The sequence below is a fragment of the Triticum dicoccoides genome, chromosome 1B (assembly GCF_002162155.2).
Source record: "Triticum dicoccoides isolate Atlit2015 ecotype Zavitan chromosome 1B, WEW_v2.0, whole genome shotgun sequence".
Lineage (NCBI taxonomy): Eukaryota > Viridiplantae > Streptophyta > Magnoliopsida > Poales > Poaceae > Triticum > Triticum dicoccoides.
Window position 1 is genome coordinate 712,106,194 of NC_041381.1, and position 5,661 is coordinate 712,111,854.

A 5,661-nucleotide genomic window follows, 5' to 3' on the forward strand; every position below is an offset into this window, starting at 1 on the left:
ACTATGTACAGCATCACCGTCGTGATCATGTCCTGGAGATTCTTCATCTTCTCGCCCGCCCGAGCCGTGGTGGTTGTCTTGCTGCCCTTCCTCACTTCTTGCCCGGCCCCCATGGACGACTTCATAGACATCTTCATACCTTGCCACCGATAGCCATCCATGAAACCATGCAAGAGCAGTTGGTCCCGCACCTGCCCGGAATCCGGGTCCGCAATAAGGCTCTTTAGCTTGCATCTTCGACACGGACATCTTATCTCCGTCTCGTTCTTTTCAAGCATCTCGGCCTTCGCGGAGCTCAAAAACCTATTCACGATGCCTTTGGTCATCGTGCGGACCATGGTCGCCTGCGGGGTAGAGCAAAACGATATTTTAGAACCAAGAAAAAATTTGGCATAACTTTCCCTAAAAATAGGACCAAAAAGAATGCATAGTGCCAAAATTCTCGCCGAAACGGAAATGAATCAACATTCCAGCAAAATATTGGCAACTATCGCATTTCAAATACCGGTACCTGCAAACACAAACAAATATGCAACACCACAAACATATGCAACACCACGAACCTACATAGATCTAGCTAGGCCACAAAAAGTGCATGTGCATGTTGTTGGAGAGGGAGAACAACATAAAGATATCTTCCCCCCTACTTACCTATCAAAAAAAGGTAATTTAACCACTTAATTTGGATGAATCTATGGTGCAAATGAGGTGAAGAGGAGGAGGCAGCCGAGACAAGCTTGTAGGAGGAGGTGGAGAGAATGAAGTAGGGAAAGTGAGTGGGTAGGTGGGCTGTCCAAAATATCTTGTTGGTCCCAGGTTACTAATGGTGCCCCACCTACAAATGCGCCATTAGTAACCCTGGTTACTAATGACGCACCTGCTGCTGGTGCGCCATTAGAAGTTTTGCAAAAAAATAAAAAATAAAGTATATATTCTAATGGCGCACCATGGCACAGTGCGCCATTACTAGTTTAAACTAGTAATGGCGCACTAGGCTAGGGTGCGCCATTAGTAGTTTTGCAAAAAAAAGAATAAAAAAACAACAGTAGTGGCGCACTATGTGGCCGATGCGCCATTACTAGTTAGCACTAGTAATGGTGCACCTTGCCATGATGCGCCATTAGTATGTTTGGAAAAATAAGAAAAAAATTACTAGTGGCGCACCGTGTGCCTGGTGCGCCATTAGTGTCTTCCACACTAATGGCGCACCTGCACATGATGTGCCACTGCTATATAGTAGTGGCGCACCACATGACAGGTGCGCCATTAGTGGCCATTCCATCTATAACCCTTTTCCTAGTAGTATCCCGGTTGGAGCGCTGCTTGGTAGCTTCAATGTCCCATTCCCGGCGTTCTCAGGAGATAGTTGGATCTCCCTCCATCTCTGCAATCACTCTCTGCCACTCCTTCGCACGCTCTGCCCAACACTTTTGATCATCATAGATCCGTTCCGCCCTCTCGTGCCACCGCACTGCCCTCGTCTCCTGTAGGAACTCGTCTGAAAAAGCGGTCACCGGCAGCAAAAGCTCGGGGCAGGCCTCGTACACGTACGGAAGTGGCAAGCCGGACAGGTCGTGTTGGAGATGAAGGGGCGATGGTTGCACAACTGTTGCAGACCTAAACATATGGATGAAATAAATAAAATATATATATCAAGATGTGTCAAATGCAAAATCGTATCATATCATATTTACTCCAACCAAATCCAGTACTTGCATCATATTCACATGCTTACTAAAAAACTAAGAACTAAGAACTAAGAACTACAACTACAATCATACATCCTAAATACAATCCAATACATATCAAAGAATTGCATAAGCATATCAAAAGAATTGCATAAGCATATCAAAAGATATCGATGCATAACAAAGGTTCATCACATCCAAAAAAACCTATGAGTTCAATCTTTGAATAATCATATATCTAGATTATTATGAACATGAACTAAATAAAATACATATATCAAAAACAAAAACCATGAACTAGGGTTCATCTTGAGGGATTAACCATGTTTACTTCAACAAAATCCACTACTTGCATCATATAAGATCCACATGCATCCTATATCAAAACAAATATTTCCAATATTCATCATATATAAAAAAATTAACACAAAAAATTATGAACTAGGTTCATCTTGAGGGTTCAACATTTGTTCTCCAACTATATCCGCTACTTGCATCATAGCATATCAACATGCATCATCATATCACAATATATTCCTCCAACATGCATCATATAAAAAAAATCCTCCAAAAATAATATGAACTAGGGTTCATCTTCACATAATCATACCAACTAGTGACTAGAGTTCGTATCTAACACATTATAACATCGATAATCAACCTAAATCAATCCTAGGGTTCAAAATATTTAAATCTAGTTCAAGAAGGGGGGTGATTTGAATCAAATAATGCGACGAATCGGAAGCTATTTGACCTAAACTAATTGGAGGGATTGAAGGAGCTTACTTTTCTTTCTTCGGGGCCATCTCAATCCGCAAAAATGATGAAGAAACGACGAAGATCTGAGGGGGGGAGTGGAGGAGAAGAGAGAGGGGCGAGAGGAGGAAGAACTCCTCTGTTCTTGGGCGGGTGGTTGGGGGAGAAGGGGAGGGGTGGGGCAGCCGACGGCTTATAAATGCCCACACCCTACCGCCAGGTATCCCGGTGGTAGGATCAGACAGACTACTGCCATGACCGGCGGCGGTAGGGTGGGACGGAGGCCGTTAACTTTGCTGACGTGGATAAGTTTCCTACCGCCGCTGTGTCTGGCGGTAGCCTAGGTAATCCTACCGTCGGGCGTCCTGGCGGTAGCAAAAGGGTCAAATGTCGATTTTTTTTCAAAGTGGGGTCAAATCCCAATTTTGTTTGACAAAAGGGTCAAAACACGAAAATCGGCCCCACGACCGGGGGAGCTCATATCATTGGCGTGAGCTCATATCATTGGCGTGTCAGTATGATCCTCTTGTCGGATACTACGGCTTTACCGCGTACGTACTCCTACCGTTGAGAGCTGGCTGGTTGCGGCCCCTCTGGAACGAACAGGTCGACAGGTCCCTCTCCCTTGGTAGTAGGCCCGAATTATAGGCACGTGCCGTTGTTGGTCTAGTCCCGGCCACACCGTCAATGTATCAGTTAGCATGATCGCGTCGCGTCGGAATAAGTTTTTCCGGGCTCCGTTCGCGGCTAGATGAGGCTTTTGCCTTCGTCTAGGAGCCAGCGGGGTGGGGATCCCCGGATCTCGTTGAGGTCGCGGGCTATAGTGACTGGAGGTTCATCAACACTGGCCGTTTGGGTCCTCAGATGGGCGTTGGATGTAGGGAGACTGTTGAGTAACGTGATTGTATTTGGAAACATAGGTTAGACTAGGAAATATTCTTCCTTTCCTTGTACTCCAAGTAGATCATGTACTCCTATATATGTGCCCACGAGGCTCAGGCAATACATTGAACTATTCCACCAACCCTCTCTCTCCCTTCAACATGGTATCTATTGCAAGTCGATCCTAAACCCTAGCCACCGCTGCTTCCGCACCTGCGCGCCGCCCCCGGGGCTGTCAGCCTCCATGACCGCCGCTGGGGGCCGCGCCGCCCGTACCTAGGGTTCGTCCACCGGTCGTGTTGACCGGCTGCCCTAGAGAGTCTTTTTCCCGAGCCCTTGCTCCAGATTTTTTTGCTCTCTCGCCGGTCGTTTTGATCGGCGTTTTTCTTTTTGGTTTTCTGATCTATGCTTGATCGGTTTGCGTCGCCCGCCGCCGCCGTCGACACCGAGCGCCTCTACTTTGACCCCGACGCGACCAGCCGGCCTCTCCTCCGACCCGGCAGCCACGCGTGCCGAGGCGGCCCGTCAGGGCCAGCCGTCGTCCGCGCGTCGGTCCGCCCGTCACCGCCCTGCTCCGACCGGGACACCTGCATCGCCCCGACCCAGCGGCCACGCGCCATGTGATGGCCAATCATAATCGTCGCTCGCGTGCCGCCCCCCATCGATCCAGATCACCCGCCTCCGCCGCGTCTTCACAGCGGCCTCACGGTCTACCTCGCCAGCCTCGTCCTCGGTTGCGTCGGGACGGCTGCGTCAGGCTTGTCGGCTGCCTCAACTCGGGCGCCGCTGCTCCGTTGGTCGCTCGGGCCTCACTGCCCGGGCGCCCGTGTTGCTTTGGCAGCCCGGGTGCCGGTGCAGACAAGTTCGTCCGCACGACGTCTCACGCCGGCCGTCGTCGCCGACTTCATCTCGGACTCGCCGCCACCACACCTCCATCGAGCGGCGTCCCGACATCGCGTGCGATCGGCTTGATCACCCGCTCGCCGCGGCGATCCGCCTCATCTACGCCGCGCAACCGACCTGGCCTGTCGGTTACGCACGCCTCCGCAGGTCCCTGAAGATCGTCCCCGAGTTCAGCGCGCCTCTCCACCGATCGAGCATTGGGCTGCCACCGTGTCGCCCCGTCAGGCCGCAACGCCGCCGCCCCATGGTTCTCCTCGCGGCTGCATCGACCCGTGCATCGCCGCTGCGTCGCCCCTTCGGGCTGTAGTGTCGCGATACGCGGTCCCCGCCGCTGCCCCGAGGCCATCCCCGCGGCTGCACCGACTTGCGAACCGCCGTTGCGTCGCCCCTTCGGGCCGCAACATTGCGGACCGCGGTCCCCGCTGCCGCCCCGAGGTCTTCCCACCGTCGCCCCGACCCTCCTGCCGCCGCTACGTCACCCCTTCGAGTCGTAGCGCCGCGGCCCGCGATCCACTCTGTCGTCACCGCGCGTCGACCTCCTATGGTATGCGCCACACCGTCTCCATTGGCGCGGAAACGCCACCGTCCGCGCCGGTCTTCGTCACGCTGTCAGGGTTCTTCGCCTACTTCGAGCACCGCCGCCGCACTCCTAACCTAGCTGTCGCCGCTGCCGTCAGGCCGCCGCCGCCGTCAGGCCTCCGCCGCCGCTACCTTCGTAGCCGCCGCGCCGCCCGTCCACCCCCTTCGGTCTTCGTCCAAGCACCAGCCCATCGCCAGCGTCACCGTCATCTAACCCGACCACTTCGTCTACTTCGACCACCGTTGGTGACATCGGCCCCGTGCCGATGTGCACCGCAATCATCGCCGAGTTCTTCTCTGCTGGCCCTCCGACTTCTCCGACATGACATACAGCTCGTGCAGGTCCCTCGTCTACGCATGCCCGGTGCTGGCAATACCGATGCGTGCCTTCATCCACGACGTGTCCCCGGGCCTGGCAAGCCTGGTCGGCGCTTCGTCAACTTCGTCTTCGTCCGTCTACGCATGCCCGGTGCTGGCAACACCGGTGCTTGCAACACCGGTGCGTGCCTTCGTCCATGATGTGTCCTCGGGCTTGGCAAACCCGCCGCGACGCGTCGTCAACACCATCATCCTTCCGGCGCACCACTACCTCGTCACCACTGCGCCCATGACTAACTCGGCGCCCTCTTGCGCCCGCGGCTCCACGGCGACTTCCTCGACACCGGGCCTGGCAAGCCTGGTCGATGCACCCCGACTCGACATCGACCACGGCATTCTCCGAACGGCTACCTCGACCATGGCTCCACCACCCACGCTCTTGGCTACATCGACAAACGACACAAAGGGCTACCGCCTGCTTGAGCAACCTCATTGGTTTCCACTCCAGCCACGACTCCGCGATGCGTCGACCGTT